We start from the raw sequence: 10,221 nt of genomic DNA, 5'->3' as shown, positions 1-10,221 counted from the left end.
AATTGTAAATGAATAGTCAACTGAAGCAATTAAATGTTATAGTGTGAGAGCTAGAGAAAGTGACTCTTAATATCATATCCACATTTTTTGAGTATCAGTCATTACCTGGAATTTCCTCAGTATAAGAACCTACTGGATCAGATTATCAAGTCTCTAGCAGTTTCTTCTTCAGTGGCCCAGGTTTGCTGTTTTAAGAGAAAGTGAAATCCCCACATAAGACTACTTAGCTATTTTATGTATTTTGTAAGGGACCTACCACATTTTGGCCTCTCAGAAATAATAAAGCACTTTCCATCAAGAATCTCAAGCTGTTCTCTTCCTAAACAATTGTGTAATTATGTACATTGAACAAACAATTCCTTCTTTAGCCCTAAAGTTAACACTCTGAATCACAATTAACTACCCATATACTAATGTACCTTATAAATGTTATTGATCAGATGGTTATTAAGCCCTTTAAAAAAAATCCAACCACAGTATTTGATTTGACTTCTTGCAACAGTGAGCTCATTATATGTTGGTTTGCAGCAGTATTTCCTTATATTACTTCTAAATTCACTGGGCATCCATTTCCTCTAGTTGTCCCTTGCTCTTGTTTTCTGGGGCATGATAAAAGGGAGGCATCACTTGCTTTTGTCATCTTTTATCGCTGTGGAAATAGTAGTCAAGTCATCTCCGTCAATTGTCCTTTACATGCAAAATAATCGTAGTGTTGCCCTTTCTCTCTTCTTATGTAAGCTCTGCTACACATAACCTGTAACCTTCTTCATTGTCCTTCACTGGACCTTTTCAATCTCAGCTATTAAAAATCAAAGCAACAGCTTCTTTTTTTTTGTCCTGAGAACACTCCAAATTCAATCTTGCCTATAAAAATCTAAACTTTTTCTTTTTCATACATCATCTCCCTCCACCAACTCCAACAATCAAATTTACCGCATTTCTGTATTTAACGGGCAGTTCTGATGATGACACAGAAGACAGCAGAAAATAAAGTTTGCTTTTCTTCCACAGCATATCTAGAGCCAAATTCTGACTTTATGCCTCCACATGGCTCCCACTGACACTAATGAAAGCCCCACATGTGTGTTCTATCTATTTATCTAGGCATTTATACCACTACAAGGTATTAACACTCAAACTTCTGACAGTGGGAGTTTTCAAAAGTTGGGTATTTCAGAATGGGAATTTCAAAAGCTGTCGGAATGTTAATGAGCAAATCCCAGAAAAAATGAACAGTTCATCAGTTTTGAAATGGTTCTTTTTTTCTAAAAAAAAACATTCTCTAATACAAACAGGAAATGATTTGGGGGAAGTACTATAGCCTGTGTTTTACAAGATGTTGAGATGAGGTGAAGATGTGGTAATACAGACTATGATGGGCAGATATATTTTTATAATGCAAGCTTTTATGTAATTTATTTATAATATATGATAAATAAAATGCATGATGTGTGGTGATACAAAGGACCAGCTAGCTCTCATTTTGGATGATCTGCAAAACTCTCTCATGACATTTTTAACAACACACCATTGTGAACTCTTTCTTTCATTGTAGATATGCAATATGATGTTTGGCATGTGCCCCTGGCTTTGAGAATTAGTGATAAAAACCCACCCTAATAACTATTTTGTAAATGAATACACATTTGAACTACATGAGTGAGAATTCATGATGTGTTGCTGGTGGTAAAACAACCAACAGTGAGCTCTGCATATTTTTTTTAAAGTGTCATTGGTTTGGACTTCTCATTCTTTTTGTTTTTGATTGTTTGTTTTATGCAACAAATACATTTTCTTTCAGATTCATTATACCCAATTAACATAAAAACATAGACTTACTTTCAAGTCACAATTTCACACCGTTTTCCAGAGTGAGCAGGTTTAATTACCAATAATAATTATAGAACTAAGGCCTGGTCTACACTACGAGTTTATGTCAGATTTAGCACCTGTCCACACAACAAAGCTGTTTTGTTTTTTTTTTTTTTTACATAAAGGGCTCTTAAAACCAACTTCTGTACTCCTCCCCAACGAGGGGATTAGCGCTGAAATCGACATCGCCGTTTCGAATTAGGGTTAGTGTGGATGCAATTCAAAGGTATTGGCCTCCGGGAGCTATCCCACAGTGCACCATTGCGACCGCTCTGGAGAGCACTCTGAACTCGGATGCACTGGCCAGGTGTACAGGAAAAGCCCCGGAAACTTTTGAATCTCATTTCCTGTTTGACCAGGCAAGAGGAATCCATGCTATCAGAACTAAATTCCAAAAGACGAAAAAATACATGATGTGTTGCTGGTGGTAAAACAACCAAGAGTGAGCTTGCATATTTTTTTTTAAGTGAGAGGTAATAAAAACTTTCTCCTCCCACACGTCATTCGACACACTTTGCAATATCTTACTCCGCTTATCATCCAAAGGGATTAAATAGGGATACTTGTTCTGTAAGATGCTATTCAGTGTGTGTACCATGTCAGAATCTAGCCCTATGTACTTTGTTAATTACCTATTTTAGAGTCGATTTTAGACATTCCAACGGAGTATTTAAAAAATCATTTGAGATAACCTGGATAACGCAACTGTGATGAACTGTATTTATTTTGCCCTCTTGTCCACATGACCCAATCTTTGCTATTTTTTATAGGCAGGATCCATGGACAATCATCTAAAGTGTGTGGGGCACCTGCACCTGATCCCACTCTTCATATCTCAAATGCTCCCCGCACCAGCAGTCTGATCCACCTGGCCCTTGAGCCCCTTTAGCCACCTCTTCCAAATTTGAAAGTGTGGCACTGTGACCCCATGGACCAGGTCAACATTATTCAGTCAAATTTGATTTGGCTGCCCCTGCGACACGACAGAAGTGTAGCAAGGTCAAATCTGACTAAGTGACAGCCAGACCAGCTTTGAATGAGTGGGGTCACGGTGCCATTCATGTTTGGCCGTGACAAAAAGTGCGTGGGCCATGGCCTGGGTGGATCCCCTCAGCTCCGTGGCCTAAGATAAATATAATTTAAAATCTTAGGAATACTCACTCCTAGTAAACTTACTACTGAAGTGAAAGCAAGTTGCTGTACTCAAAGAGTAGCAGTCTTAGAGCAATTAGAGCTATCTTTTTAAGTTTAGACCTACACATCTTTATTCATTTTTACTTCTTCTGCTGCTCAAAATATCATCTCCTTTTAGCACTCATGGTCTGGGTAGGAGATATTACTCTCACATCTATCACATTCTAATTAGAATTCTTAATTTTTTCTTTGACAAACTGGCAATATTCCATACCTTGTGATTTTAATATGAACTCAATGTGGAGTATCCAACTTTATCTGCATAACCATCGACCCATGCAACTCATCGCTTCATTACCACTTGGATCACCATCTGTGGTTGTTCAGATCTACTCTCTGCAGCATTACAACGCTCCTTCAAACCAGTTCACTCATATTTACTGTTCACTTGAAAACAGTGTTACAGCTTCATGATAAATGTTTGGACACAACTCTGGAGTTAGTCCTGGATGTATAATAATCATCATTCCATAAGCCTTTCAAAACAGAGCTGAAAATTTTGCTCCACAATTAATAACTGAAATCAGCACTCAGTAAGTACACTATATAAATGCATCCACGAGCTACCACTGTGCCTTAATAATTACTGACTGTTAAATAAACAAGTTCAACAAATGAAACAAAATAAATCCAAGCAAGGCTGAAGTCAACATAACACTAATTTATTTTTTCTGTGCAGATGGCAGCCATCTTGAGTTTTCTGCAGGTGTTTGCATTTTAAAGAAACACAATCAGCAAACCTTAAATTATGATCTTTCTATGATAAGATAAAAAAAAGACAGTTATAAATCCATATGCTTTTAGATTCTTCATTATGAAATATGTCAGACACACTTCTCTGAGTGTGTTTTATCACCTAAAGGAGAAAAATCCAAATCTGGTCTTGCATGGATCAGCAGACAAAAGGGTTGTTAGTCCATATTTATTTAATATCCAGTCTACACAATTCTATTGCTTGCTTGGTTCTTTCTATTATCAAAAAAAAAACAACCTACACTGAGTGGAATGATTTGAGTCACTGAAGTAACAGAATAGCAGAAAAATTATTTTAAAAACTGCAATGAAGAAAGTTTCTGTCAATTAGGGTAAGAACACAATATTTTTACAAGTATTGCACTGTTAATAGCAAACTATATTTGGTTTTAATTATGATGCAATTAATTAGAAAATGCAGACAGATGTGTGTGGTGTTTCATTGTGGACACCACAGAAAGAAACAGAAAAGATAGTGAGGATGACAAACTCTGAAGGTTTCAGTTTTGTGTGCGTGGTCTGATTGAGAGACGTGACACTGAACAAGCCCCTGTAGGACTGGGTTCTGTAGATACAGTATTCTAGTTGTATACTGTTGTTGTTGGGATTCTTTTTTTAGCTCAATCAAAAAGCAGATTAAAGTTTCTAACACCTTTTAATATAAGAGCTAAGCATCACCAGCTTGATGTTTTTTCCCCCCATCCCATAGGCACATTGCTCAGAGTAACATCATTTTCTAGGTCAGGAATGCTTGATGTTCTTCTAAACCCCAAACCTCACAGTCTCCCTGTTAATACCCATCACACTTTTGAATAATTCCATATCCTAGAACCCTCTGAGTCCCTATCCCAGCTGTCTTCATTCAGTTATGGCTCCTTGGTTGAGAACCAAGGTCTCTTGTTACTTGCCGACTATTGGCTTGAGCTAACTTCCATTTAAATCAATACAAGGATTCCCCTTGACTAGGATGGGAATTGTATTGGGCCCTATTTCTCTTGAAGTTTGGTCCTTTTTGCCCCTAACTGTTCATTTAATTTAAGTTTGCCAGATGGTATCTGGCAAATAATAATACGAAATACATCAAAATATAGACAGAAAACCTCCATTGATTAATTCTATTGCACATTGTATATGCCCAAGCACAGGCATACTAGAGAAGTTAAGCATCTGGTTTACTAAAGACCAAGTTTTATCCTTCCATGCAACAATGTATAGTGGGGGAAATAATTAAGTCAAAAGCTGCATGAGTATAAGCTTGACCCCACTTAGCACATAGTGCAGAGGAAGAAAGTAAGGTTTAAAAATGTGTTAGCTAGTTACTGTCAATGCAAGAGTCCTCCCTGTAAATAATACAATATTGTGTATTTGTTTTCATCCCCTTTGCACTGTGTATGGGAGGGTTTGGACTCATTTCAGCAAGTTTGGTCAAAAAGTTTTAGGTGGAATGGGATGGCCGGGAAAGGTTCATGATACTTGCATCTTCAGGAACTCTGGTCTGTTTAAAGGGCTGCAGGAAGGGATTTACTTCCCAGACCAGAAAATAACTGTTAGGATGTTGAAATGCCTATAGTTATCCTTGGGGACCCAGCCTACCACTTAATGCCCTGGCTCATGAAACCATACACAGGCAGCCTGGACAGTAGTCAGGAGCTTTTCAACTATAGGCTGAGCAAGTGCAGAATGGTGGTAGAGTGTGCATTTGGACGTTTAAAGCGTTGCTGGCAGTTTAGTGACTTGCTCAGACCACAGCAAAACCAATATTCCCATTGTTATTACTGCTTGCTGTGTGCTCCACAATCTCTGTGAGAGTAAGGGGGAGACGTTTATGGCTGGGTGGGAGGTTGAGACAAGTTGCCTGGCCGCTGAATACGCGCAGCCAGACACCAGGGCGGTTAGAAGAGCAGAGTAGGAAGCACTGTGCATCACAGAAGCTTTGAAATCCAGGGTACTGTGTGACACTTCTGTTTGTTTCTCCTTGATGAAAACCCACCCCCTTGGTTGCCTCTAAATTCCCTGTAAGCCACCCGCCCTCCTGTTCGATCACAGCTTGCTTGCAAAGGAAATAAAGTCACTATCATTTAAAAAACATGTATTCTTTATTAATTGATTATAAAAATAGGGAGATAACTCACTAGGTAGGCTGGGTAGGGTGTGGGAGGAAGGTAGGAGGGAAGAAAAAGCCACTTTAAAACATGTTGAATGAGAGCCTTCTGTTGCTTGGGCTGTCCACTGGGGTGGAGTGGTTGGGTGCCCGGAGCCTCCCACCCCCACTTTCTTGGGCATCTGGATGAGGAGGCTACGGAACTTGGGGAGGAGGGAGAGCGGTTAAACAGGGGCTGCAGCGGCAGTCTGTGTTCCTGCTGCCGTTCATGAACCTCCACCAGGTGCCGGAGCATGTCCGTTGGATCCTGCAGTAGCCCCAGCGTTGCCTCATGCCTCCTCTGATTTTCCTTTCTCCACCTCTCCTCACGTTCATCGGCCACTTTCCTGTACTCTGCTATTGTGTTCCTCCACACATTCTGCTGAGCTCTGTCAGTGCCGGATGACTGCATGAGCTCAGAGAACATTTCATTGCGCGTGCGTTTTTTTTCGCTGCCTTATCTGAGATAGCCTTTGGGATGGAGGAGGGAGGCTTGAAACATTTTAAGCTGCTCGAGGGAAAAGGGAGTTAAGTATTTAAAAAGATACATTTTACAGAACAATGGCTATACTCTTTCACGGTGAACAACACTATTTACATTACATAGCACATGTGATTTTGGTACAAGGTCGCATTTTGCATCTTATGTTGAGCGCCTGCGGCTTTGGTGTTACAGATCACACACGCAGTGCCGGGCAACAGAACTCGGCTTCCAGGCAGCCATGGTAAGCCATAGTCTTTCGGCTTCTGCAACCTTCATAACAGCAGCGCCCTCCTCTCCCATACCAAGCAAAGCACATTGAGTCAGCCATTCAGTGCTGAGGTTTTCCTGTTAACGTGCAGCAGCAGAAACCAAACTAACCCCCCACAATCCAATTCTCTGGGATGATTGCTTTACCCCTCACCCCACCACGTGGCTGGTATCAGGGAAGATCCCTGCTAGCCAAATGTGAACAGCTCAGCCACAATGCCCCCCCCCCACCACGTGGCTAACTGTGGGGAGGATTTCTTTTCAGACACAGTCAAACATCCCAGTAGGAATGGCCACCTCTGAATGTACCCTTAATTAAATTCCCCTATTTCAACCAGGTGACCATGAATGATATCACTCTCCTGAGGATAACACAGAGAAATAAAGAACGGATGTTGCTTGAATGCCAGCAAACACCGGGACCAATGCTGCCAGGCTTTGTCATGCAATGATACCAGATTACTTGCTACTGGCATGGCATGGTAAAGTGTCCTACCATGGAAGACGGAATAAGGCTGCTCTCCCCAGAAACCTTCTGCAAAGGCTTTTAGAGTACCTCCAGGAGAGCCTCATGGAGATGCCCCTGGAGGATTTTCGCTCCATCCCCAGATATGTTAACAGACTTTTCCAGTAGCTGTACTGGCCACGAATGCATCCCAAGTCCTCAGGGCTACTTAATCATTAAAAAAATGCTTGCTTTTATAACATGTATTATATTTAAAAAGGTACACTCACCAGAGGTCCCTTCTCCGGCTTCATTGGGTTGGGAGGGTATTTCAGTCAGGGTGATAAAAAGATCCTCGCTGTCAGGGAGAACGGTGTTCTGTGTGCTCTCCTCAAGCTTGTCCTCCTCCTCCTCATCTTCCCTGTCCACATAATCCTCAGGCATGATGGAGAGTACCCCATTGTCGGAGTCCAAGGACAGGGATGGGGTAGTGGTGGCAGCCCCCCCTAGAATTGCATGCAGCTCAGCATAGAAGCGACATGTCTGGGGCTCTGTCCCAGAGCGTCCATTTGATTCTTTGGTTTTCTGATACTCTTATCTGAGCTCCTTAAGTTTCACGCGACACTGTGTTGGGTCCCTGCTGTAGCCTCTGTCCCTCATGGACTCGGAGATTTTTTAAAATGTTTTGGCATTTTGTCTTTTGGAACGTAGTTCTGATAGTACGGATTCCTCTCCCCATACAGCAATCAGATCCAGTACCTCCTGTTCGGTCCATGTTGGAGCTCTTTTTTGATTCTGGGACTGCATGGTCACCTGCGCTGATGAGCTCTGCATGGTCACCTGTGCTGATGAGCTTGCCTGGCCAAACAGGAAATGAGATTCAAAAGTTCCTGGGGCTTTTCCTATACACCTGGCCAGTGCACCTGAGTTCAGAATGCTGTCCAGAGTGGTCACAATGGTGCACTGTGGAATAGCTCCCGGAGGCCAATACCTTTGAATTGCATCCACACTAACCCTAATTCGAAACGGCGATGTTGATTTCAGCACTAATCTGCTCGTTGGGGAGGAGTACAGAAATTGGTTTTAAGAGCCCTTTATGTTGAAAAAAATGGCTTTGTTGTGTGACAGGTGCAGGGTTAATTCGATTTAACGCTGCTAAATCCAACATAAACTCGTAGTGTAGACCAGGCCTTAGTTCTATAATTATTATTAGTAATTAAACCTGCTCACTCTGGAAAACTGTGTAATTGTGACTTGAAAGTATGTTTTTACGTTAATTGGGTATAATGAAAGAAAATGTACTTATTGCATAAAACAAACAAACAAAAACAAAAAGAATGAGAAGTCCAAACCAATGGCCTGCAGAGGACTGATCTGAAGGGTTGGAATGAAGGAATTTTGTCCCACTCATCTCTGGGTTGGAGCTGTGATAGTTGATCAGGCTTTACTCAGATGATATTAGTGATCACTGTGGTTATACCATCATGTGACTGTAATAATACAGAAGAACTTGATTAGCAATAGAGTAAACAGTTACACTCTCTCTTGTTCCACTTCACTGCAGGGTTCATGCCTAGAACCATGCTCCTTCCTCAACTACCTGGCTTCTTGTTACAGATTTAAAAAGAAAGAGTTCACGTTTTCATGGTACTAATTCCTCTATTCACAGAACTTCTCTGTGCTTTTGTGATGGTACATGATACTGCATTGAGATGAAGTTCTTCCCTATCATACCAATTCAAGAAGTACTAGGAAATAAATAGCTAGATAAACTCTCTTGCTTAATCCACAGAAAGGCTCAGAAAAACAAATAAAAAAAATTCTGCCATGACCACACCTTCCTTGTACAATCAAATCCCAAGATGCTATTCAAATAGCAAACAAGAACTGGCTTGAACTAACTCAGGGTGGAGGTAGTTGTGTGAAGTCCTTCAGAATGCCAATGCGACACACTACCCCAATATCTAAACCTCACTTTCCAATAAATTTTCAGCAGGTAGATACCCTGTTTTATTGATTTCTAATTCACTGATCTCCTACTTATATTAAAATATTTGGTGTCACGCAAAGCTGTCATTTAGCAAATCAGGGTGTGTCTGTTCTCAAAGTATTAATACAGACATTTTAAGAGATTACAGCTAAAATACCCTTACTTAGAAGAAATGAAATATTATTTATATTTCAGAAGTGCACAGAGGCTCAAACTGACACTGGGGCCCCACTGTGCCACATGATGTGTATACACACACCAAGACACTATCCTGCAATGAGCTTACATTCTATATACCTGATAGAGAAAGATTAGGGAAAGGGGATACAATATAAAAGCAGAAAACCTGTGACCCAAGGCACAAAGAGATCAAGGTCCCATAAGAAGTCTGAGACACTGGAAGAAGTTGAACCAGCTGAGCGGCTGAGTTCCTGTCTGGTTCACTAACCACTAAACCATCCTTCCTCAATATTTTTGGAAAGCGCACTAACTAGCACGCTTAAATCAAAATTTGTTGCAAGGTTTAGTATTGTTTTAACTGTATTTATACTACTTAGTGCTTTGGCAGTGATGAGGTAAAAGGGGCTATTTTGCCTTAAAGAATGTTAACAAAGTTATTATGTACATTCAAAAGGAGTGAAAAAAGCAAATATCCATTTCTGAATGTAAGAATTCCTATGTTTATATTTCTGTAAGAGGCACAGATATCCCTTGACATCAATGAAGTTAAACTAGCCTAAAACTGGAGTAGTACAGTGGTGAATCAACCCTATTGTTTGTATAATACTTGACTAATAAAATGAGTTAATCAAGATACGTATCTAAAGCTCCCTAGCTAGGAGAAAAATACTAATAACCTGGAAGTGCTGTTAAGACTCTAGAGACAAAGATGATAAATAACATTGTTAATTTAATATACTACTAACTTTGCTGAATATAGTAGATTGTCTTTTTTAATAAAATTCAAAGTTTAAAAAAAGAAAGATTGTGTGGGGGGTAATTTCTGCATTGTATTTGTGATGGAACAAATCACTGATACAAAGATCATTTAATCCTTGGCAGTGGGAACAGGAATA

The 10,221-nt window shown here is 40.3% G+C and overlaps 1 pseudogene; it reads right to left on the bottom strand.

Annotated features, from left to right (window-relative positions):
• Positions 1-6,004: 6,004 nt before the first annotated feature.
• LOC140904825 (uncharacterized) lies at positions 6,005-7,962 on the bottom strand (annotated as a pseudogene).
• Between the last annotated feature and the right edge of the window lie 2,259 nt (positions 7,963-10,221).

Source organism: Lepidochelys kempii, chromosome 1 (genome assembly GCF_965140265.1).
Source record: "Lepidochelys kempii isolate rLepKem1 chromosome 1, rLepKem1.hap2, whole genome shotgun sequence".
In the NCBI taxonomy this organism is placed as follows: Eukaryota; Metazoa; Chordata; order Testudines; family Cheloniidae; genus Lepidochelys; species Lepidochelys kempii.
This window is presented reverse-complemented; position numbering and strand designations above follow the sequence as displayed.